We start from the raw sequence: 27646 nt of genomic DNA, 5'->3' as shown, positions 1-27646 counted from the left end.
TTAGCAGTTAGTAAGGATTCCAACATCTCCCCTTTCTTTTGTTTTAAAACATAGGGGGTTTCTGAGGGGATACACATAAATCCATCAATATGGGCCAGAACTTTGTAACAGATATACATGGTATACATAAATCCATCAATATGGGAGGCATTATACATAATTTACATAAGCATATAGCAATATAACACAGGCTAGTAGTAATGTAACAAATAACATGAATCATCCTGAAAATTTACACATGTCCATAAGTCCTAGAAACAGTCCAATAGGATTCCATTGTCCATTAGTTCATGTGCCAGGAATCTAATAATTCCTGTAAGCTCTGAAGTACTGCAAAAGGTCTCATCAACAATTTTTCATCTCAGGGAATCCAGTGATTCTTGCTGGTTTTTCAGGAACTGAAAGCTGAAGATTTTAAAGTTCTTTTGACAGTCTCATTGTTAGCCTTTTCCACCTGTGAAAATATCTTTGTTGTACTCACTCTAATTTTTTGGGTCAAGAAGACTTTTCCACTGGATCAGGATCAGAGGCTTTTCCACTTGAATCAGGATCGGAGCTTTTCCACTTGAATCAGGATCGGAGCTTTTCCACTTGAATCAGGATCGGAGCTTTTCCACTGAAATCCACTGAGGGGGTCTGTTTGTCCCACGTTCAGGGCGCCAAAATGTTGTGAGCTTTTTCTTCTCAAAAAGCAGCCAGGTGATAAAAGTTCAGATCTTTTATTATCCCAATATAGCCCGGTTAGCTTAGAGGCCTATCTCTCTGCTTGGTTCCAAGAGCTCTCTCCAAATGTCTTTAAATCCAAAGGTTTTGTCCTTCAGCCTCTGCTTCTGCTTTCTTCAGCCTCCCCAGCTCCAGTCTTCATGTCATTCCAGTGAAATCTCGACTTGTAGCGTCTTCCTCTCTCCAGAACACTTCTGCCACCAGCCAGCCAAATGGAAAATATTCTGCCTTGCCTCGGAGAGAGGGCTTCTGGCGTAACTCTACTGAAATCTGACGAGAGCTTCTGTCTGTTTCTTTTATCCAAGAGGGAGGAATTGTGGGATACAAGAGAGAGGGATTATGGGTTTTCTCCCATAGTGCTCTCTGGCCCAACGAGCTTCAAGGGAGGTGTGAACTCATTGAACTTAGTTCTACTTAGTACCTTGTTTCAGGTTCTGCCCAAAACATCTTCTTGTAAGATTAGATCAACTCTAATTAGTTAGCAGTTAGTAAGGATTCCAACAGATAATCATCTATAAATAGTAAAAACTTTCAAGATTATGTTTGCTTTGGCTGATAAATGGTAGGTTTTTGTTTGTTTGTTTGTTTAGTCTCTAATTTTTGAGATGGATAGACTCTGAGAAACAATTGATCCCCAGGAGTTGAGAGAAATGTAGTAATTCACCCTAAAATTTCTACTAACTAAAAATAGCTCCACTTTTCTTTCCTAGTTTATGACATTGGCAAATCCCCTTGAGTGAATTATTGCTTGAGATTTGACCCTCAGTCATTTATCACTGTATCTATTGTATTTAGTTTGTAGTTTATCATTACTATTTTAATATTTTTGGACAGAAATATTGGAAAGGCAAAATGCTTGCTATGCCCCTTCTTTTTAGTTCCATGAGGTGTTTGGGCAGCAGACTAATGCAATTTTAAACATTGGTATATAAGAAAATGCAGGGATAAATTAGTTTATGGTTTCAGCTTCATTCAAAGTTGGTAGGCTTGACATAAATACTTTTTAAAAGATAAGATATTTGGCTAACAAATGTTTGTCCCAGAAGGGAGATTATGCAGATGATGATTATTACACTGGCACAAATTTAATAAGTGCTTAGTCTAGCTCCCCTCAGTGCTGAATAGACTAAAATACAAATGGAACCCCAGGGTGTTGCCGAGAATGTTGAAGGACACCTGATACCATTCAGTTATCATTTATCTTCCTTAGTGTCTCAAACTTTGTGAAACTTGGGGGAATCCTGAAAGAAAGCAAGTTAGAAAAAAGAATAATTGTCTGGGTCATATGCGTTTGCTTCTTTTATTTATAAACTGTCAGCAAATATGCTCATAAGATCATGTCTACTTAATGATTCTTCCTTTTAGCTTTCTATCAGAAGTGTTTTGTCTTTTTTTTTTTTTTCATTTTTGTTCAAGTAAAATTCAGAGTGTTTCTGAAGAAATTATTTTCACTTATATTAAGACATAAAATGACATTGGGAAACAATTAGTTTGGCAAGGCAATAAGATTTCTTGCCTCACTATTTTCTGGACATTTACTGAATGTAAAGAATGGTACTCTATACAAAATAGAAAGGTATGTGGATGTCTGAACTGATATATCCCTTTTTTGTTTCCTCTATAAAGGTATTGTAGTGTGTCAATATTTAAAGTGATTCAATGTATATAATCTAGAAAGGCACTATTACCTTATAAATCTTATCTACACACAGACGCCCATGCATACACACACACACACACACACACACACACACACACAAACACACACAATTTTCTCTTGTTTATGGATTCACAGCTAGTTCTCAGAGGTAGCTTTGAAATGCTATTCTTCTTCTATACAGTTAAATTTTTAGTACCCAAACAGTCAGGCCTTATGTTGTCCTCATTTTTCTCAGATGATCAAGAAATAAAAACTACTGCCAAGAGCCTCCTAAAATAGAAAAGTAAACACAAAGCCGGGAGTTTAAGATGAGACACTACAAAACAAAGCTTGCTAACAGTAAATTTTCAAGTGGTTTGCAATTGTCTCATCTCTATGATTAAGTTATTTGTCAGCTAAAATGTGTTGTTTCTCTGTAACAGAGGAGTGCTGATTTGTTAGCAATTACAGCTTTCTGAAGAAGTCATTTTGTGACTGCTGAGATGGCCCCTGATAATACCTAAACTTGCTTTTCTGTTTGTTTCTTGTGGTAGACTTTAATCAAAAATTTTTCTATAGCTGTGTTCTCCTTTTGGGCGGGTGGGGTGGGTGGGGGGTGGTGGTATGGTCTTTTTTTCTTCTCTTTTTAGATGACTATGGAATGAGATAATGGGAGGAGAACTGGGATTTACTGAGGTGAATTACAGAATTGATCTCTGCTATGTTTTCTTAATCCTCCAACTGCCAATGTTTTCAAACTAATTATTTTTAACTACTTCATATATATCTGTGTTTATTTATTTTATATTTGTTGTATATATTTATAAATGCACTTATCTCTTATTTGAATAAAAGTCCTTTTCAAGTATAGATTGTTTCATTGTACTTGAATCTTCCTTGCTCACCACACTTAAATCCTAGTTGATTCATTGATTGATATTCAAAAAGAAAACAAACAACTTATGATGTAAAACATTTGATTTTTCTTTCTAACACATTAGATCATTTACATGATACATGTTATCCCATCTTAAGTATATTTTTTTCAAATTTTCAAATATTAGTCATAACATAAAACCAACATTATATTTGTTAACATAAAAAAGAAAATCCCCCATTGTTTGACATTCCTGAATATAATAATTTTGCAAAAATAAATAATTTTATTTCTCAATCTAGATAAAAAAATCAGTTTAGTTAACTTGTTTTTATAGTCACAACCTCTAAGACAAAGGATGAAAATTAATCAAATAACTAAGTTCATCTTACTAAAATTGTACCCAAATTCACTATTCAGAAGTGTTGGAATAGGAGACTCAGAAATCATATAAGCTTTTTAAAAAGTTGTTTCTTTTAGTGGGAATATCTTATATATGGAAACATTGTAGTCAAAATGATATTATATCTCATTTTAAAAAAATGGACCCATAAAAGATTTACACACAAAGACATAAAAAAATCAACAATGTGATAAAATTATTTAAATAGTTTAATGGTCAAAGTGAATGATTGGACACCTTTAAGTGAAAATCAAAGGTATTCTCAATAGAATAGTACCATAGCTTCCTTATTGCTAAGTGTTGACAAAAAAGTTATATCTACTCTAAAAGAAATGGAGCATTATAAACATTTTATTAGATCATGACTATCACTGTAATATTAAAAACATTTTATGGAATAAAATTCTTCATTGATTTATGAATAATCATGAGAAACCTATTGGTTCCCTAACAATATATTTACGTTGAAAGTTAGGATCTTGAATATGGACCCAACTGATATGGAAAGAAAAACAACAAAGTATTATAAATAAATAGTTCCACCCTATAAAATAAGAAATGAAAATTTCTAAATGGCCAGCAATGGAAATCCAAAAAATATCACTGGAAAACTAGGACTCTCTCTGTTGATACTTGCTACTAATGTATGATTAGTACGTTGAGTAAAGTTACTTATCTTTGAAGAGACTTGGATTTGTACTCTATAAAACAGTGTATGAGATAAAGATTAGATGGTCTCTAACGTGTATTCCAATTCTAAATTTATGATCCTCTCATGTCTCACACATGACTTCTAGTAAGACTTTTTTTCCCCTTAGGAGGGGACAAAGGAAATCATCTATCTTCTTATTTTGCAAACTGAATTTTTTTTTTCCTCTGAGGCAATTTTCCTGAGGCATTCCTGAGGCAATTTTTCCTGAGACAAATAAAGTGAGTTGTTCAGGGTTACACAGCTAGGAAGTGTTAAGTGTCTGAGATCAAATTTGAACCCAGGTCCTCCTGACTTAAGGGCTGGTGCTCTGTCCACTTCACCATCTAGCTGACCCCAGACTGAATTTTTTCAGCTGAATAATTTTATAATTCCTGTTAGAATACCACTTATTTCCTCTTGTAGGAAATTTCTACCTTTGCAAAACGAGCAAGGTAGTAAGGAAAATGCTAATATTTCATTGATTACCAAATAGTGGCATGAATTGCCACACTGAATGAGGCTAGTTAAATGATGCACAACTTAATTTTAGCAGGGAATTGTACCTACAAGATTTATTCTATATGGGTGTATTCATAAATCTCAAGACAATGTATTTACAACAATTTGTCAGCTCTGTTAACTGGCAATACACCTATCTTCCAGGATACTCAGCACTGAACAAAAAAGACTTCTCCCTTGGCTATCTTTCTTTTGATGCTTATTTCATTTCACTGATATAAAACATACAATGAGAACCATGTTAGATTAGCATATTCTATTAGCTATAACAGTCAGGTGAATTTTGGCATTGTATTATTTTTTATGGTCTGAATTGACAATGAATCAGAATAATGTTTTGTAACAATCTTATCTTGTCAACATTAATGTTTAGAACTTTTCCTAATCATGTCTCACTAATCATAAAATGACAATGTATTAGGAATTATAGTATCATGATATTTGTTTCAAATCACTGTGGGGAAAAAAGAGCTAAAGCAAGATTCTATCCATTTCACAGATGAAATAAATGAGGCACATGTACATTTTCAATAAATCCACGGCTTCAAAGCATTTTAATGACACAGAATAAAGGATTTAAACAGAACAAATCTTGAATCTTTACAACTCAACATTAAATACAAAATACAAAAGAGTGCATTAAACTTGAAACATTCTATTTCTGTCACAATTTGGATTTCAAAAAGTACCTACCCTGAATTACTTATTTTGTTTACCCTTCATCCCCACAATCACTGCATCATTACATCAAACAGGAAGTGAAAAGGGGAAAGAAGGGACATTGCAAGAAGAAACAGAAAAGTAAGCAAAGTCCAATTATACTAAAGAGAGCAAAGTAAGAAGGTAGCAAAGAAGAAAGGAACTATAATGACTGGGGCACTTTGAAATTAGTGAGTGATATTTGTATCCTCAAAAGCATGTAGAAGGCAGCATCCCACTAAAACTACTTGATCCATCAACTTAGCTGCCCCAAATTTAATTTTATTGCATATACATATTTATTATAATGCAACAAGACTGATTTCCCCATTTTATAAATAAGAATAATTTTCATTAATTCAGAATCATGATGCATAGCTGATGTGAAAATATAAAACACAATCCTACTGGTCAAAAAAGGAAGTTTGCAGAAATTGAATTATTGGAGTTGGCTTTTGAACAATCATGTATTCTACTGTCATGCATTCTAACACTAATCCAGGATATTTGTGTCCTGAGGTCTCTCTATTATTAATTAATTAATTGAGGAGGAAAAACACAACAAACAACAGAATTTCTTTTATGTTAGCATGATTAAAGAGAATTCCTATAGTCTAACAAGATTATTGAGTGATGAGGAAAATCAAGGAAGCCAAACAAGGAATGTGCTAAAATCTATTTTCTCAAGACTTAGAAAACTGTAATACATGAAAGACATTTTAACTTGTTTCAAATGATTCCTCAGAGTAATTAAAAATGTATATTTAGTGTTTTAAAAATATAGATACAAAGGCAAGATAGGTGCAATATTTCCTTCATGGATTATAATGGGAATTATGTGGGTAGATGGCTTTTGTGTCTATATGCCTTTGAGCACTTTTCTGAAATCATAATGTACAGAGTAAGTACTGATAAGTTAATTTCTAAATCTTTAGGTACATATCCAAAATTTTCCAAGTTCTTCTTCAAGCTTGCTGACACATGTTTCCCTCTCTCTGTGTGTGGGATTCCAAAATATATGAGCAACTCACTTCACTTCATCACCAAACCCAACATGATCCCTTTAGCTGCTCTCTGTAATTTTGTTCTGTTACTTGTCTATCTCACTTTGGAGTTTTAGGCATATAAGTCTATCAGCTCTCATTCCATGTATTTCTGGAAGTATTCAGTCTTGGTTTCTATTGATATGAATTCCTAATGAAGACAATGAAAGCCAAGTACTTTTCAAAATTAAATCTTTACATAAATGTCAATTCTATTTCCAACTGATCTTAAAGTGATGAGAGAAGGGGAGGAATGAAATGAATATGAAGAATTACAAAATAGCTCCACATATATACAAACTCATAGAATCATCCCCTGAGAGCTTGAAGATCCATAATTTAGAAAGTATCTAGTCTACCCTCTCATTTATAGAAGAGAAATTAGGACTCAAAGGATTTAAGTGATTGGTCCAAAGTTAGAATGTCAACAAGGGACAGAACTTGGGTTTAAACTGAGGTCCTTTGAATCCAAGGAAAATAGTTGTGATTGGAGGTGAATTTTTAAAATGTTGATATTAAACTGAACCTCTTAAGAGCTAGGAATTATTCTAAAAACCTTAGATTCAAGAATGAAGTGGAAAGGTCAGTTTTAGAAGTGATAGTCAGGATATGGTTATAGGCTAAGAAATCTAAGCTAGGCTAAATGAGGAGAATATGATTTAGTTGAACTGAGTTGAAATATGTTTATGTCTAAACAGTTGGAAAAAGGGATTGATTTTTTTAAAAAAAATATTATATTTTGAACTTCACATAGTTTACATGTTGTGTCAACCACGGAAGTTCAATTTAGGATGACCAAATACTTAGAATAAATTTTGATCACTCAGCTCAGCCCCCAAATACACATACACATACACACACACACACACACACACACACACACACACACACACTCACACACACAGAAGCACCCAAAATTATGGAATCAAAGGCATTATTACTAAATTAAATTATGGATAGATTATGTATTTGAAAGTAATACTGAAGGCAAGCATTTTTTTCTTATTAGACCAATAGTCAATCATTTATTCTCCTTAAATAAAGTTTACTTAATTAACATAAGTAACCTAAAAGATAATAGAAATATACTAATATGTTCCTTTCATTATTTCCTTTTTATTTGATTGAGTAATTATATTTTTACTATATCTCCTGGGTCAATAATATAATCTTTTGTCCTCCACCCCTTAAAATTAATTCCTATGAGAATTAAGCCAGATTATATTCAATGCAATCTGATTGAAAAGGTGAATATTTTAATTAACTGCCCTAGAGAACAGTTTTGCAAGACAGGGGTATTTAGCTCAAGTGGTGTGAAGAGGTCTTAAATTATCCAGGCAACTGAGTTTTCATCCTTTTTGTTCCATATTGTGAAATCTTTTAATGACTAAACACACCCACAAACTTGGACTTCAGACTCCAGGAACAGCAGGGGGGAGATCTGTAACTGATGTAATCTTCCTTCCCATATGGGCAGAATCATTACAGACTTTCTGAGAAACATGCATATGCTAAAAGGGTGAGAGCAAATTAATCAAGAATGGCTAGTCTTGTGGAGGCCAACCTCTGAGGCTCTAGGGGAAGGAGTAAGTAGTGAGGGAATGACTGAAAAGATTTAAAAGGAAAACAAAAGGGACTTAGGTATTTTTCTTAGTTTCTTTTATATTTAACAAATCTAAGTGCCAGGACTATAATTTCTAAGCATTCCCATCACATGGAGTAATAGGTTGAAAATCAGCTGCCCTAATGGTTATTCATGATCTATTTTGGGGTAGTCAATTCATTTATTTTTACATGAGTAAACTAAAGAGTATTGGTAGCAACTCCTGCAGAGGGCACTCATTTTAAATTAATACCCATTTTATGTCAAAAGTTAAGTTACATAATATATTGTAAATTGTTAATAATCATCATTATCTGGTTCTCATCTTTTAATATGGACTATCTAGACATGCTTATATTTAATTTCCTATGGAAGGAGTTTTTAATCTGTAGCAATAAATCCCCTGATGGAAGATTTTGGGGATCTGTAAAGTAGTTCAGTAATAAATAAACAATATATATATCTATCTATCTCTATCTATATCTGTATCTTAAGATTCCCTAATTTTAAACTGAAATTTAATATTTTAAAAATTATGATTATGAACAAGTCACAGTAGTATTTGCAGGATCTTTGACATTCTCACCAATATTAATAATATTTATTATATATTTTATTAGTTATAGATATTTGAAATTACTATTTACATTCATCAATACCTTGAAATTACTATAGTGATTAGAATCATTTTATCACTTATAACAGCAAACTTCCAGTATACAAACTGCATGTCAATATAATCCATTTCATTTGTAATCTAATATATTTTATGCATTTTCTAAATAGAGGTCTACAGGCCAAGCTAGATTGCTAAAAGGTATGAAAAGCACACAAAAACTGTCAAGAGCCCTTGTTCTATTTATGAACACATTGATGGGTAAAGAGATTGCTTTTGGTAGGTATTATGATGATGATGATTCTCATTTTCCCTGACAGACAGTCATGAGGCAGTGGATAGAGAGCCAGCTTTAGTTTCATTTGACTTCCCAGTTCCTCAAGTCATTCCCTAAGGTTCTAAATTTGAATTCAGGGATAGATCTACATTAAAAGTCCACATACTGGAATTTTGAAATACCGATATGATGGGACAAAAAAAAAATGTTACTTTGTGTTTATATAACTAAATAAAGCCTTTCATTAAAAGCAACAAGAATAACATACATGCAACAATGTATAAACAAACTATAGGATATTTAGTAGTGGGAAATATCAACAGTGGGAAGACATTACAATTAATGGGATTCTAACAGGGATAATGATTAGAGATCACTAAAGAATACTGAATATATATATATATATATATATATATATATATATATATATATACTCATATATATGTACATATATAATATAGTTTGATAATGAAAATCATTATAGTTCAAATTATATTACAACAATATATGAACAATTATTTCCCAACATTATGTTGTATATATGAGAAGCATATATGTGTGATAGTCTTATGATCAACTATAAAATTTACTAATTCTTATAATTGATAATTGTATCATGTATTGACATTTGTTTTTATAAATCTAAAGATTTCGTATATTAAGGACAAATAAATAATGAGTTATATTGTATTTGGTGTACTATCTTAATCACTAAAATTAAAAATTACCTTATAGTTGTGTCATCTACATTCCTTAAAGATTAAAGTACTTGGAGAATTTTACAGTTGGAGAATTTAGGGATTTATACTACCTTAGAGAACATCTAATTCTACTCTCTCCTTTCTCTTTTTAATAAAATAGAAATCCAAAGATATTACAAACCTAAACCAATGTTAAGAGGAAAGAAGGTGGCACCATAGTACAAAGAACATGGGTTTGAAGTCAGGAAGACTTATTTCCCTAAATTCATATCTGACCTCAGATACTGTGTGACCCTGTGCAAGTCATGTAACCCTTTTTAACTCAAGTTTCCTCATTTGTAAAATGCCTAGAGAAGGAAATACTTTCTGAAATGCTGGGAAAGAAAAAAAAAAGATATTCATATATTGATTATGGTGTATGATATACATACATACATATGTGTGTGTGCACGTGTGTGTGCCCATGCGCACGCATGTGTGTGTGTGTGTGTGTGTGTGTGTGTGTGTGTGTGTGTGTATAATCCTGTAGACTCCAATCCATATGGATTTTTGGGAGATGCTTAATTAATGCACTATCTACTGGAATATTGGTAATTCAACCTCAGAAGCTGATATATGTAAATAAGTAAAAAATTATGTTAGAAAAAGAAGCATTTTCACCTGCTTTGCTCCTTCAGCCTAAGGACCATGAAGCTTTTTTTTTTTTTTTTTACATACCCTTGATATTTCCTCATGCATTGTCTTTTCTGTGAGAGTGAGAGCTTCTTGAAAGCATAGTCTCTTTTAACTTCAATATTTGTATTCCTGGTGCTTAGAATAGTGTTTTGTACACATTGAATATTTAAAAAGCACTTCAATCATTTATTCATTCATTCATTTACCAGGGGATAAAAAAGTATTCTCCATTTTCCTTGCTCCTAATAGGGAAGATGAACATAAATTAAAGGTACTTATTTGAATGTACCTAACTTGCAGGGCAACTAGATGGTAAAGTGGATGGAAGATCTGAGTTCAGATCTGACTTCAGATACTTACTAGCAAATTTGCCTTGCAAGTTAGCCCTGTTTATCTCAGTTTTCTTATCTGTAAAATGAGCTGAAAAATAACATGGCAAATACTCCAGTGTCTTTGCCAAAAAAACCTCAAATAGGCACACAAAGAGTTAGACATGACTGGAAAGACTGAATATGCTGCATGATTGAGAGAAAATAAATACTTTACTCAATGTTTTCTGTGTTTGTGTGTATGTTGTTTTGGAGTTTTTTGTTTGTTTTGTTGTTTATTTTGCTTTGGTGAGAGGGAGAGGAGTGATGGGACATGGGCTAATATCTGGACCTATTAAATAATAGGACAAGTGAGGAAACTATCTCAAACAAATTGGTGACCATTCTGCCATTTAAAAGCTTCAGTGTACTTCTTAGAGAACCAAAAGATTACATGAGTTTTTAAGGATGGCAAAGTGCATATAAGCTAAAGGTAAGATTTGATCTCAAATCTTCCTAATTTTGAAGTCCACTATGCCATTCTGCCTTTCATAAGCATAGCTTCTTCAGAATATTCACAATTTAGAGTCTAGGCCATTAAATTAATTAGGTACTGCTACTTTTTGGCATTTTGTGCATTATATTCCATAAATTACTCTTCCACTTGAAACATGTACTCTATAGGAAGAATGGATAGATTTTGAAATTTATGGATACTAGCTTACATTTCTTCTGCTGGACTTGTTTTTTCCTTCCTTCCTTCCTTCCTTCCTTCCTTCCTTCCTTCCTTCCTTCCTTCCTTCCTTCCTTCCTTCCTTCCTTCCTTCCTTCTTTCCTTCCTTCCTCCCTCCCTCCCTCCCTTCTTTCCTTCCTTATCTATGATTATAAGAAAAATTCCAACCTAACAGTTTTTTTTATTTCTTTATTATCCACTTGGAAAAATAAATCAAGATTCATTTCATAGTTCTATGTTGCAATGTACTTTAAGAATAGGAAGCATTCTAAGGATAAAATACACTTGGATTGCTGTCCTTTCATAGATCTATTCATTGCCATTGTTGAATTCAAGTTTATTTGCTTCTATGAAACTGTCCAGTTCACAAGCAGTTTAAAATAAAACCATCTCTGGTAGCTGTAATTAGTTTCATAACAACTCTTCCTGCTGCCACTCCACAAATGAGACAGTGAGTCCAACTTTTAACACAGACATGTCACTAATTAGCACAGCCCTAAACCAAGTCTAATAGTGCTATAATGAAGGAAAGACAATTGGGGGACTGAGTTCATTTCTCTATTTGAGTCTTGGAAGCAACCCATTTTAAGCTGCATGCAAAGGTCGACTTTTGAAGGAATAATCACACTTTGTTTTTGTCCATCTGGATTGGACTATAAATATGCCTTCCAGTTTTTATACTATTAAGTTGCTGGGATAGCACTCAATGTCAGAGTAATATTTAGGAAGTCCTGTATGGGTGATTAATTTAAGAACATTTATCAAATTTAGTGCTGAGATACTGAACAATGTACATTTAAGATAGAAATAACTTTTATACCTTTTATTTTGGTATATGGTTTGAAATTTTAATAAAAAATTTTTTACTGAATGTATCACTGTACACCACAAAGTTAATACACATTTTAAATTTTTCCTAATGATTTTTGTATATTAAGGAGAACCCTAAAATATTAGAGGAGAATAATCAGAATCTCGATACATTTTTTGTAGTTAATAGTATTTTATTTTTTCCTAATTGCATGGTAAAAATAGTTTTCAACATTCAGTTTTCGTAAAATTTGGAGTTCCAAATTTCTCTCTCCTTGTCCCTCCCTATCTTTGACCACCCCAAGAGAACAAATGGTTATTCCTGTATTTAGTCCTGAAGGATTTTGTAACATGCTTCAAAATCATTTGGGATTTGGGATTTCTACTTGTTAGTATTTACAGTGTCAATATTATTTCATTGATATTTCTTCCCTTATTCAAACAAATATAAATTGAAATCTAAATCAATTTGTACTTAGAATTGGCAAGATAGAAACATCAGCCCATCTACAGATACCACAAGGCAAAAGCTGTTGACTGAAATTCTTCCTCTGCCATCTCATTTTTGCCAGCTTACTTCAAGTTACATATCAGTAAGTAGAAGTAGACCTGATAATCCAAATAGAGAAGGGACAGCATGGAGCAGCATACACAATGTAAAAAAACATTTCTGTATTTAGATACTAGTAGAAATGATACTTTTCTTCAACTCTTCCCCATCTCTCCCCCAATGGATATTTGTTGCTTAGCATATTTTATAATTCCACATTTATTTTGGGGAGAAAAATATGAATTTAAATATATTAAATTGTACCTTTCATAACAATGCTAATGCAAAACCAACCAAAAAAAAAAAACTATGCATTTACATATTTGCCAAAAATAAAGGGAAAAAAATGTTCTTTTAATTAGCCAATCAGTTAATTTGTCAGGAAGAGCTAGAAAAATATATTCCACTTAAATTAACTATAGATAAAATAAACTATTTGAGTGTCTACCTGCCAAGAACTATATGAATACAATTACAAAACACTTCTCATGCAAATAAAGTCAGATCGAAACAACTGGAAAAATATCAATTGCTCATGGCTAGGCCAAGCTAATATAATAAAAACAACAATTCTTCCTAGGTTTACTTGTTCAGTGCCATACTAATTAAACTGCTAAAAAATATATATTTTATAGAACTAGAAAAACTAATAAAACTCATCTAGAAAAATAAAAGATCAAGAACATCAAGGGAATTAATGAAAAAAAAATACAAATGATAGTGGTTTAACATTACCAAACCTAAAAAGCATAATTACTGGCTAAGAGAGTGGTGGATTAGTGGAATAGATTAAATATACATGACGGAATAACCAATAGTATAGTTATCTAGTATTTCATAAACTCTCAAACATTAGCTTTTGGAATAAGAATTCAGTATTTGACAAAATTTGCTGGGAACACTGGAAAATATAATATGTCAGAAACTCATATAGATCTACATCTCACACTTCAAACCACAATAAGATCAAAATGGGTACCTGATTTGGGTATAAAGAATAATATATAAACAAATTAGAACAAGAGATAACTTATCTGTCAGATCTTTGGAGAATGGAGGAATTTGTGACCAAAGAAGAACTAGAGAACATTATGAAAGGCAAAATGGACAACTTTGATAACACAAAATTAAAAAGATTTTGCACAACCAAAAGCAACAGAAACAAAATTAAAAGGGAACCACAAAGCTGGGAAAAATCTTTATAGACAATGTTTCTTAAAAAGTCTAATTTTACTGTGTCAAATTTATAAGAATACAAGTCATTTTCCAAGTGATAAATGGTCAAAGGATTTGAACAGATAATTTTCAGATGATGAAATTAAACCTATCCATAGTCACATGAACAAATGTTCTAAATCACTATTGATTAGAGGACTGCAAATTAAAACAACTCTGAGATACCACCTCACATCTCTCAGATTGGTTAAGATGACAAGAAAAGATAATGATAAATGTTGGAGCAGATGTGGGAAAAACTGGGACACTAATGCATTGTCGGTGGAGCTGTGAAATAAGCCAACCATACTGGAAAGTAAATTGGAACTATGCCCAAAGGCCTATAAAACTGTGAATACCCTTTGACCCAGCAGTGTTATTACTGGGGCTATATCCTAAGGGAATCATAAAGAAGGGAAAAGGACCTACATGTGCAAAAATGTCTATAGCAGCTCTTTTTTGTGTTAGCAAAGAATTGGAAAATGAGTAGATGCCCATCAATTGGGGAATTGTATATGAAGGTAAGGGAAAATACAGTTCTATAAAAATAATGTGTAATAGGCAATTTTTGGGGAAAAAATGGAATGGTTTGTAAGAATTGGTACTAAATGAAACAAGCAGAACCAGGAATACATTGTATACAATAACAGCAAGAATGTATGATGACCAACTATGAACTCATTTGTGTTTTACCTACTTTTTGCCAGCTATCATACTAGAAAATGTGATTTAAAAAGACAGATTGAAAACTCTTTCCCCTCTAGATATTTTCATTCAATTTGTAGACACAAAATATATATTTGTAAGCATAAATTATTAACATTTTTAAAAAAACGACTTTGTAAAAAGAGAAGAATCAGAAAAGTCTTCCTGTGGAAAACAATGTTTAAGCTGAGTTTTGAAGAAACCAAGAATTCCAGGATCTGCAGAGCAAGAACACTCTAGACATAAAATAAAATCAGTGAAAACAAAAAGAGAAAGGAAATGAATTCTATTTAATTCAAGAGGTAATTTAGGTTTTTGGTTTTTCTTTCAGGGGTGAGGGAACTGACAAAGACAGAAAGAACCATTGTCACTGCCTGGATTATGAATTGGTGTGGAAAATGTGTCAAGTCAGGATACTAAATAGGACAATCTTACAATAGTGCAAGCAAAAAGTGATGAGTTACCAAGATGACAACAAGATGTCAAATAAAGAGAAGAAGAGAGAGCAACAGTAGGTACAGAAGAAAACACAATTTTACAACTTACTGAATATGATTGAAATAAATATACCTTATTAGATGTCTGATTTTAAAACTTCAGCCATGAAATAGTGGATCCTGAAGGTCAGATTTACCTTCTCTTTCCTATATAGCTTAATTCTTATCTATCTTTTAAACCCCAGTTCAAATATAAACATCTCGAAGAAATTTTCCCTGTTGCCCCAAATTTTCCCTGTTTGCTCATTGGAATTTACATAGCACTTTAATACCTGTCTTCAATACTCATAATATATTTCACTGCAATATAATTTATTGTGAATGTGCTTTATCTCCCAACTAGACTCTAAGTTCTAAAAGGAAAAAGATTTATGCTTTAGTTAATCTTTTTATCTCCCTCAATGCTGTAATTGTATGCAGCTGGCATTTAATAATATTTGTTGAATTTGACCAGATCAGACAGGAACAAAATTCTTTGCCTTTTAAAAACACATATTTCTTCCAAGAGACATTAGGAAATTCTGATTGACTGGCTTAGTGGTGTAATTCAGAAAAATGTTGCATTTTGGAAATCATTCTATTTAGTTTGGCTTCTTTAGCCACAAACCAAGCACACCTGGTACATTACCACTACTCAAGCTACCTAACAAGTGAAGAAGAATGTTTTCTTTAACAGCTTTGAAGATCTGTCAGTGTTTTCCATTATAGACTCAAAACTTAACTACTGCTTGCTCATCATATAGTCATGCTTCATTTTTTCCAAAGGAACATGCAATTGAAACATCTGCAAAATGATAAAAAGAGAATATAGAAATTTTTAACGTATCCCCATGATATGAAGTGTTATAAATGAGAATCCATGTAAATAAATATCATTTTAAAAAGGAACAAGCAGAGATGATAAAACTTAGTGTGTCAATGGATTTTTTTAAAGCTATGATTTCATTGATACTTTCAAGTCCCAGAGAGGAAATTTTTTCTGTCATTGAAGATGGGATTTAAGATTTACTTTCTGAGCTTTCTCAGGGCACCGGGAGTTTAAGTGATTTACTCCTAATTAGATAGATGATTTGGGTAAATGACAGAATTTAAACATAGTTCATCATGATTTCTGATGCTATCTCCAATGTCATGTTTCCTATGTATGAATCTACCTACCTATCTATACATATGTGAGCATATATACATGCATTCAGACAAAAAATGTTCTTTGATACACACATACATACATGTAATTTAACTAATTTGTGCGCCTATAATTGTTTGCAAATGTTTATATATATTAATTTATATGAGCAATAGGTGACCCAGTGGATAGAATTGTCAGCCTGAAATCAGAAAAATTCCTCTTTCTGAGTTTCTATCTAGCCTCAGACCTTACTAGCTATATGACCCTGAGCAATTCACTTAAAGCTGTTTGCCTTGGTTTCATCATCTGTAAAAATGAGCAGGAAAAAGAAATGGATATAGCAAGCCACTCTAATATCTTTGCCAAGAAAACCTCCAAAAGAGTTACAAAGAGTCAGACATGACTGAAAAAATGATTGCACACGTGTATGAATATTTATATTGGGATATACATACATGCATATATATGTATACACAATATACACACATACATGCATACATACATATATATATATACACACAAATATATGGAGGCATATTTGATAATTAAAGATTTCTTTTGATATAGAAATTTCAATTTTGAAGCCTATCAATTTAAAAAAAAATGCTACATTTTCAAAATGTAAGTTCTGCCATAAGGCTACTTTTTAATCACTAAAATTAAATCACTAAAATTTAATCACAACCAACTTAAAAGAAGTTGCTCCTGGAGGAAAAGAAATCAGAATTTACATTATTGATATTAAAATTATGTGTCTTATTCAATGATGTTGTTGACAGACAGCATCTGTAGCTCAAGGAAGTTCCACTACCATAGTCCAATCAGCTTCACAACTAACACCTATAAAGTTGATAAATAAAAGATAGATGATAGGCAGAAATATGAAAAGACAGAGACAGGAAGGAAAAGAGACAGGAAGAAAAGAAGAGAGGGAGGGAAGAAGGGAGGAAGGCAGGAAAGATGAAAGATACATGACTAGAGAGTTGCCTTTGAAATCAAAAAATCACTTAGTCCAAATCTTACATTTAACTGTGACGCTGAGCAAATCATTTAACCCTTCTAGTTTTCTAGTTTTCTTTTTTTTAATTTAATTTTATTTAATAATAATTTTATGTTGACAGAATCCATGCCAGGGTAATTTTTTTTATAACATTATCTCTTGCACTCACTTCTGTTCCGATTTTTCCCTTCCCTCCCTCCACCCCTCCCCTAGATGGCAAGCAATCCTATATATGTTAGATATGTTGCAGTATATCCTAGATACAATATATGTTTGCAGAACCGAACAGTTCTCTTGTTGCACAGGGAGAATTGGATTCAGAAGGTAAAAATAACCCGGGAAGAAAAACAAAAATGCAAATAGTTCACATTCATTTCCCAGTGTTCTTTCTTTGGGTGTAGCTGCTTCTGTCCATCATTTATCAATTGAAACTCAGGTCTCTTTGTCAAAGAAATCCACTTCCATCAGAATACATCCTCATACAATATCGTTGTCAAAGTGTATAATGATCTCTAGGTAGTATTCTAAATCCACAGTTCTCAAACTGAGTCTCTCTGGTAGACCTAAGACAATTTTTATGCATCTAGGATGTCTAAACTATTTTCATAATAATATTGAGAAGTTCTAATTTCTAATATGATAAATAACAATAAATATTTACTTCTCTTCTCCTCTCTCTCTCTCCCTCTGTCTGTCTGTCTTAAATCATTCTTAAGAATGTAGACCAAAATTTTTTGAGAAGGTGCAGAAAAAGACATCAGTTTACATTAACTGGAAATGCTTAATCTGGGCAGAGGGGAGATTCCTATCCCAAAGCAATCAAGACTTTAGTCCCTATTCCCACCATGTAGCTATCTCACTCCATCTTCTATAAAAAATATACTTATTAAAGTATCAGATAAACAAAGTACCAGTTACTAGGTGGGAGAGTGGTTTCAGATGTTAAAAATCTCACAAGATTTTTACCACAGCCATAAAAGATAGCATTTATTATATGCAGCTCACAAGCTAAACTAAATATGATTAAGCAACATGTTTCCAGGTGTTGTGAACTTTTAAAGTAGGAGAGAAGAAGGGGAGAGAAGGAAAGGCAGGGTCTAGAGTATAAGGGAGAAATTAGGAAGAAAATGGGGAGGAACTAAAGAGGGTCCAAGAAGTAGCCTGGTGTAAAACAAACTTAAATGTATGTCGATTATGTCAATGTGGTCATAACTATATACCAGTCTGTCTTAAGATAAACTAATTAAGACAGTCTCAGAAGATGGTTTATCTCTATGTGACAATGGAAACGATATGGATGGATTAGTTATTAAAGTTCCTGTTCTACATCACTCATAGCCATGCAAATTAGTGAATTTATTTAAATTATCGAATATTTTGCATAGAAGTCAATATTTATAGTGGTATACACATCAGTTGAGACAAAGAAAAATAATAAATTATATTGGAAAATATTAAATGTTACAATTGTTTATATTTTATTACAAATAATGTAATATATACTCCTTTTGATGTCATTATGCTTTAAACAACTCAGCTCTGAGCTTACACAATTTTGACATGTATTCTTTCATTTTTATCATTAAACTACACTTTAATCATAATGAATATTTAATGTATTTCAAATGAATATTTTTTTAAAAGTGAGATTCAAAGCCAAGTGAATTATTAGATCATTAAAGCACATTTATTTTCATCTCTGGTATACATTCTTTAACTTTTTAAAAATAATTGGTGGCATGATATTGATGTAAAGTTACATAAGGGTATTATATTTCTGCAGTATTATATATATTGTTATATTTGGGATTTTCTTTAATTCCAGAAAAGTTCTGCTTTTCAATATATCAATATATTTAGAAGAGTCAACAATTACATCAATAGAGAAAACACTTTCAGAAGTGTTGAAAGTGATAAATATCCCTAAAATTTTAATTTAAATCTAGTTTAATAAATGTGGCCAGTTTTCATTGTCCATCTCTGATTTCTTTTGACAATGGTTTTAGTATGGCCTTGAATGAAAACTGATTTTAATAATTAAATATTAAAATTTTTGTCTTTATATTGTTATGGCTGTAACATTTTTATTTTCTTCTTTATAACAAGGGGTAGCAGCAAATTCTCTTTTTGGTCTATTTTTATCTCAATAAGTCTATAATAAATTGGAGAGAAATCATTAACAAGCCTTGTCTCCAATTCTCATGGAAGGTCTTTCCTTGTTTTGTAAAGATTTAATAAAGCAATTTTGCAGCAATATTTTCTTCTTAGTTCATGGTGCTGTTTTGCATTTTCAAGAATTCTTTTTTTGTACTGTGTTGAGATAAAAAAAATCAAAAATAGAATCTCTTTGGGCAATAATCAAAATCACATTATCCTAGTAAGGACGGCAAGAGATTGAATATTTCACTTTGCCTATAGGAGCCCATAGTTACTTATATAGTATCAAATATAGAAGATATAAGAGAATGTTAATGGATTTCAAAATTGATCATCTCTATCCTTTCCCTCCCTTTTTTCTATTTGTCTATACATATGCATACATGTGGGTGCACACACACACATTGTTATTCAGTTGTATAACACTCTTTATAATCTCATTTGGTATTTTCTTCTCAAATATATGAAGTAGTTTTCCATATTCTTCACTTTATTGTTGAGAAACTGAGGCAAACAGAGGAAAATGATATGGAGAAAAACCTTTGGGTCATCACTTCTGTTTATTAACTAATTATTTGTGTGCAAGTTTTATAAAAACATCTTTTTTGAAAAATGGTGCTTGTCTCCCTGAAATGTTTCATGTAAAAGTGATATTTTGCATGCTAATGAGAAAGGAACTTATGACAAAAAAAAAAAATCACTGTGGGTATTCTAGTATCTTCTCCATTTGTCTTGAATCCTATCTAACTTCAGCCCTTTTATATTCTAGCAGTGAAATTATTTCCATAAAACTCTACCCTTAAATAGTTCTATTTTACAATGAAAATTTAGAGTTCTAGCATAGTTTCCAAATTAAACTGTTTACTATAGAAGTATTAGTTTTTAGTTTTTAACTTTTTTAATTTTATAAAAAAATTTTTTACATGGAAAGAAAAAAAACATTAGTCAGGGTCTCAATTTTTTTTTTAAAGTCTCTTCTTTTAAAGTTAAGCTTTTTTACAGTCTACAATTTATCCCACTTTTTGACTACACTAAAAAGTTTGGTGGTTTGCCATAAGAGTTCAGTGTTATTCTAAAAATAAAAATTATGAGTTGTCTAAGCTTTTTATAGTAGATTTTGTTACATACTTTGAAAGGTCAACATCATAAAATTAACTTGAATATATTACATTAACTTTTAATGGTATTTTTTAATTTAAAAAATTATGTATTTATTTATTTTATAAATTTTGCTTTGAAACTAATTTCATTAGTGTAGAAAACTGCCTCATGTGCTAACTCCCTTTACCTATGTAGATTGCTTATGCGTTTGTAACTTAGTCTTAGAGAATTACTAGGAATACCAAAAGAGGCTAGCCTTTAATCAGAGTCATTATAAGGGTCAAGCCATAGTTGAATTTTAATGTTCCTTTATCTCTAGTGTTCCTTGTGATCTCTCATTGTGTTTCATGCATTTTCTCTTAACTGAATGTCTGCAATTTATGATTATTAGCACTTAGATGTATTCTACTGTGTTTTGGGGAATTACTTTAATAGTAGAAGGTATAATTCCTATACTTGAGGAATTTAAACAGAATACCAAAAGTTGCAATCCCATGTCCTATTTGCCTTTTTTATCTGTGGTAAGGCTGATTTGTTTATTTGTTTTATTTTGCTTCCTTGCCTTCTAAAATCTGTTAACAAAAAATTAACATATCAAAGCACAAATCTACTTGGAACTTGAACTTTATGAAGAAATGATTCTATCATGCTTCTAAGAATAAATAAAATAGGTCAATTAAACAAGGTAACGGTGAGGCATAAAACAGGATTTTTTTTTTTAAAGAACTACTTTAGAGGACAAGGATATCAGAGGAAATTTGGAGCCTTAAATCAAAATTTTAGGGCTGACAAAAAGGAGTATGTGGGCAAATGTTTAACAACTGACTGACTCTTTAGAAAAAGAATAAAAATATATACCCACAACATATTTTTAAGTTTAATCTGCAGTATTAGCATTTTCTCCATTATTTTATTAACTCTAGACAATCAAAACAACAAATCAATTTGTGATTTATGACATTTACTGATTCCAAAAATGTTTAATATCATGCTCTTAAAGTTAGTGGGAGCTGACTCCGGCTCCCTTGGTTAAAAACATTAGATGTTGACTGGTTCTATCTAAATTTTTTGCAAATGAGAAAAAAATGAAGTGAATTGCCTAGGATTACATAGAAAGAGGATATTATTAGAGTTGAAATTTTAATCCAGGTTTTCCAATTTAGTTCCAGTGCCTTCCTTCCATTGAGCATTTCAAATTTTTACTGCAAGGACATTAGCTTATTTGTCCATAGTTGTTTGTATATTGTTTTACTCATTAGACTATGAGTTCCTTTAGAATAGGGCCTGTCTTTTCCTTCTTTTAGCCATATATATATATATATATATATATATATATATATATATATATATATATATATATGTATATATATGTGTATGCATACATATATATACATATGTTACATATGTGTGTATATGTGTAATATACATATAGTAGGTATTTTTGAAAAGATTTATTGACTTACTAATAACTAATGGAGCACTGTTTCTACTGTTCTTTATAAAATAACCACAAATGATCACCAATGAAAATAGTTTTCATAAAGTTTAGTTTGCCTGCTTGTAATTAGAACTAATGAATACAAGTTAGAGAATCAGATTTTCAAGCAATATAAGGAAAAAACTCATAATAATTAAAGTTGTTTGGATACAGGCTACTATAAGGGTAGTGGATTTCTCTTCCACATGAATTCTTCAAATGAAGTCTACATGGCTCTTCCATAGGGATGTTTCATAGGTTTCATACTTTAGGAAGATATTGGACTAAATGACCAGGGAGGTCCCTCCCAGCTAAGATTCTATGATTCAGTTACATGAATATTTTAGAATAATTACCAACCTACTGAATATTTAAATTTTACACCACACTGGAAAGCAGATCTATGAATATTAAAGGGAAACATAAAAGCAGTCCTGTCACAAGTCACTCCAACTCTGTGAGGAGCACAAGGGTCACAGAAGGAATCTTTTATTTCCCACAGGCAGAACAACCCACCCATTCATGAGAGGTCATATTCAAGAGCAATAAGAACCAGGGAGAGACAAAAACAGAATAATGATTGTATTGCTCTGACAGAGTAAATGTCACCCTTATCAGCAAGCTCCAGAGATGGGCACCGCCTAGCTCCCAAACAATGACTTCTCCCTAGGTTGTCTTCTAGAAAGGAAGAGTGCCCTTTAAACACTGGGGAATAAATATGTGCCTGTCTCAGCCTATATGAATGCAGTCCTAGACATTTATTATAATTGAGTTACTCACCATTATCAGATATTGCTTCATATCTTACTTTGTGCCTAGCACCTGTGTCATTCCTTCCTTCAATAGTTGGCTGGGAAATCTTCACAAAAAGTCAGAACTCGACTCCTAAGGTGAAATTAATGTCTTCCCTAAACTAATCCTTCTACTAGCCCCAAATCAGGTGTTTTCTGTCTTCTGGGATTCTGGTTAAATAATGAGCAGGTTACTAACAATGGCCAATTTAAATTTCATCAGTGTCCCATGCCCTAAGGCTTCTTCTGGGCACTTCAACAAAGCAGGTTACTGCAAACAAGTTAGAGAAGGACAACATGTTCAAACCAAACTACAGATCAAAGTAGAAAGCCCTGCACAGGAAATATTAATGCAACCTACACAATAGACCAAAAAAATAAAATGACACAATAAAATCACTTTGTAATATTCAGAGGCAAAAGTTTATTAAAATCCTTACACTATGAAAATTACAAAGCAAAATCATATAACCTTGAAGCATAATCTCAAATAGTGATATTTCTGCCATAAGTAGTAATGCATGATATTAAAAAAACAAAACAAAACAAAACAAAAAAAAAAAACCTCTTCCAGGGACTGAATCATTTTTATTTGTCAGCATTCCTGCTTCTGTTCTCTCTTCTATTTTAGGATTTTGTTTGTTTAGGGGGAAAGATACAATAATATCATTTTTAGCCCTTAAATGATATTCTATAATCTACTGGGACTGTGATTTTGAAAATCAAGAGTAAAGTTTATTTTGACTTATCTCATACCTCGACTTAGGATTTTTCTCATTGTAGAGACTTTCAATTTGAACTCCAGGATAATAATTTTCTAAAAAACTATTATTGAGCCATTTAAGACTCATTATTTTTCCCCAAGTCAATTTTATTTACTTGTGTTATTAGATTGAAACCTAAATTTTAAGTCAACACTTTGAAATATTTGCTTATTTGGACGGCTTCATAAGAGTAAGAGTTATTAATATACTTAAACATCTCCTGATTTGGCATGAACAGATTAATTCAGGTCAAAATAAAAGTATCAAGAATAAGATGAGGACATCAACTTTTATTTTCATTTGAAAATTACCTGTCTAGACCCTGGCAATTTATAAGAGATGATATATTATCCTTCATTTATTAATCAGTATTCATGTACCTTTGCAATTTACATGTTATTTGTGTTTTTTTTTTTCTTTTTAAGTATTTTTGGGTGCACTTGAATTCTTAAATTTTATCTCTCTTATTTAGTGATTTATATGCTTACTGCAATAGTACATGGATGCCTTCTTAAAATAATACATGAATCGATATCTTTCCACACTGGATAGTAGAGCAGTCATTCTTCTTAATAGACACTCTTGGTAATTACAAAGATAGGGTTTCTAGATCTGTGCTATAGTCAAGAAATTGTCTGCCTAAGGAAATGTATCTTTTACCAATTTTATAATTTTGACTTAGGGATACTGAAAATTAGACCCCAAACCCATACACTCTGCATGAAAAGAAAAAATAATAAACTGAGATACATTGCTGTTATTTCTCAGTATTTCTTAATATAATCCTATATTCATTTTGTTATAATTAATTAAAACTTAATATAGATTTTCCAGAATTTTTTCATCAAGAAGGAAATGAATTGTGCAAGCCTTAGATACCATAAACATGAAATTAGCTATAATTTGAGACAAAAGTTATATGCATATATTTTTATTTAAAAATTTAGTTATTTATAGTTCTGAACTATGGTTTAATATATGGGGATAGCTAGAAGCTACATTAGTTCAGAATTTACCTAAAGAAGCATTCTCTCTCTACACAAAGAACTTCATATCCAATATTTGTTTGTTGTTATTATGGTCCAGTATTTTCCACTCTTTGTGACAGTCATCTGTACACCCAGTGCACCCAATGTAGCCAGTGCCCATGGGATTTTCTTGACAAAGATACTAGAAGGGTTTGACATTTTCTTTTCCAGTAAATTAAGGCAGATTTGATGTCAGATCTTCCTGATTTCAGGTTTAATGCTCAATCTCCTGAGCATCTAGCTGAACTCCAGGATTTGCTTAAAGACATGTAATTAAGAGTTGACTCATAACATCTAGAAGCAACATATTCCGCTTTGTTTTTTTGATAACCCTATTTGGAAGAAATTTTTTCACTTACCTATAGAAAAAAAATCTGAAGCCAATGAAATCTCCTTTCCCAAAATTTAGGGTCTATTCAAGAGTATGACTGATAGAGATATTCAAAAAAAAATTGCGAGTGATTACTTTTCCACAAAGATCATATATCTATTTTTGCAAGCATTTCATTCTTATTGATAAAAATTAGTTTTAGAATGTCAATTTTTTCTTATTTCTTTCATTTTTAAAGGAAAACATGACTGTAAAGTCAGCCAAGAACGTATTAGTTATAATCCAGAAGATGAATGGATAATTGAAGTATCCTATCCTTGCTATATTTTGATTCTATGCAAGGCTGCTTCCTGAACTGTTCATCTATTTTTTCCTTATGTCCTAGTGGAGTAGTCTGCAAGAGATGGATGATAGCACTGCTTCTTTACTGTTGTTATTGTTTACTTCTTTTTTGTTTTTGTTTTTTTGTTTGTCTCCCCAACTATAAATTCCCAAATGCCCATTGAACCAGCTAAAGATAAATTCCCACAGCATGGTAAAGAGTGTGCTCAAAAATAACTATTATGACAGATATGAAGCAAGGAAGAGTTTAGGTGTTTAGGTTCTGTCTGATGCTTTTGTTTTATATATATATATATATATATATATATATATATATATATATAATATATATATATATATATATATATATATATATATGTATATATATATATATATAATATATATATATATATATATATATATAAACATTTATTATATAAACCAGGCTTAGTATTTTTATAAGAACCTTATTCTGGAAACCAGAAATTTGTTCTTATTCTGTTATTTATTTTATTTGTGGGTAATTTTCTTAACAGCCACAAATCTCAGTTTTCCCATTCTAAGCAACAAAATAGACCAGTGGATGGAGTGCAAGGCCTAGAGTCAGAAAGATAAAAATTCAAATCTTGTGTCTGATATTTACTAGCTGCATGACATTGGAGAAGAACTTAATATCTTTTGGAGTCAGTTTTCTCAACTTTAAAATGGGGAAATAATAGCACCTATCTCACAGGATTATTGTATGACTGAAATGGCTTAATGTTTGTAAAGCACTTAGCAAAGTGCCTGACACAGAGTAGGCAATATATAAATGTTAGCAACTTTATATAATTTTATTGTTGTTGCTGTCATCTATGAAAAGAGGGATAATAATATCTGAATTTACTATCTTACAGGATTTCTCTGAAGTTCAAAGGGCAATGAATATAAGAAATGCTTGTAAACTATAAAGCACTATATCAGATTCTTACTGTACATTCAACACAAATTATATGTATATATATATATATATATATATATATATATGAAGTGTTTTAAAACCTAAAGTGTTTTAAAAACCTAAAACTACACTATAAATACTATTACTATTATTATCCAGAAACAGATTGTTGAGGAGCACATATTAATAGAAAGTTGAGAATCTAGACACTATCTTTCTAGTTATGACCATTTTCTGTCTTTTTAAATCTACTTTATTGTAAAATCTAATTAATTTAAATGGTCATGCAGGGATAGATTGATCATCTAAAACTCCATATTTGGTCTCCTACAGAGGTTGATGATAAATGCTTCAGAAGAATGGGACCTATTATTCATAGGATTATGGATTTCAAACTGGATGAGACCTTAGAGCCCTTCTAAATTCTGTAATATTAGCTCAGGAGGAAATTTCTTTTTGACCACACAGAACCAAATGTTTCCCTTAAGTGTGATGCAGGAGAGCTTCCCTCATGTTTCACAGTAAGCCAAAGAGCCAGTTTATTATTTTTATAGATGTTTAATGTTTAAGTCCTTCTGTAATCTTCATGGCATTTCTATTCCCTATCACTTACTCAGCAAGGTACCTTGTTTAATCTCCAAAGATTTTGCTGCTGTTTTCATTTTGTTTTTGTTTTGGCGTGTGTATGTGAGTGAGTGAGTGTGTGTATGTGTGTGTGTGTGTGTGTGTGTGTGTATTCAATTGGAATGGGATACTTCATAAGAGGGAGGCTTTTTTTTTTCAAAAAATTAAATTCTAATTTAAAAAAATGCTTTAAAAACGTATTCATCCTTTGCAATAAATCCGATATTCGACATAGCCACCAAGCATTAAAATGTTGGTAATTTCTAAGCCTGTTAAAAACTTAATCTTAAATAATAAAACTATGTAGACAAAGTGTTTTAGAGACCATCACAACACACATAAATTTGTGTTTATTCTGATTGTTAACAAACTAACAAACCTATTAAAGTCCATTTTTTCTACTTTCCTCTCTCCTTTTTGTTTCTCCTTCTTTTCCTCTGTCCCTACTACCTGTCTTCCTTTCTTCCTTCTTTCCTTCTTTCCATCCTCTCTTCTTTTCCATCTTTCTTTCCTTCTTTCTCACCTTTCCTCCTTTTTTCTGTTTTTGCTTTTCTCTCCCTTTTTTTCCTTCTTTGCTTCCTCTCTCCCTCTTTTTTTTTTCCCTATATCTTTCCTCTCTCCCTGTATCTTTTCTCACATTCCTCAAACTTGATGCTTTAGATGTGAAGAAACACATCTATTGTTTTTATATAGCTAGAC

General features: G+C 31.7%; 1 long non-coding RNA gene across 1 annotated transcript in view; it reads right to left on the bottom strand.

The window, feature by feature from the left end:
• Nucleotides 1-23092, bottom strand: part of LOC127553438 (uncharacterized) — a 62830-nt gene extending 39738 nt beyond the window's left edge. The window contains exon 1 of the long non-coding RNA XR_007951739.1: nt 22929-23092. This is a non-coding gene — a long non-coding RNA (uncharacterized LOC127553438). The remainder of the gene's footprint in view (nt 1-22928) is intronic.
• Between the last annotated feature and the right edge of the window lie 4554 nt (nt 23093-27646).

This window comes from Antechinus flavipes, chromosome 3 (genome assembly GCF_016432865.1).
Source record: "Antechinus flavipes isolate AdamAnt ecotype Samford, QLD, Australia chromosome 3, AdamAnt_v2, whole genome shotgun sequence".
NCBI classification, from domain to species: Eukaryota; Metazoa; Chordata; class Mammalia; order Dasyuromorphia; family Dasyuridae; genus Antechinus; species Antechinus flavipes.
The sequence above is the reverse complement of the archived record's forward strand: the minus strand, read 5'-3'. Positions and strand labels throughout refer to the sequence as shown.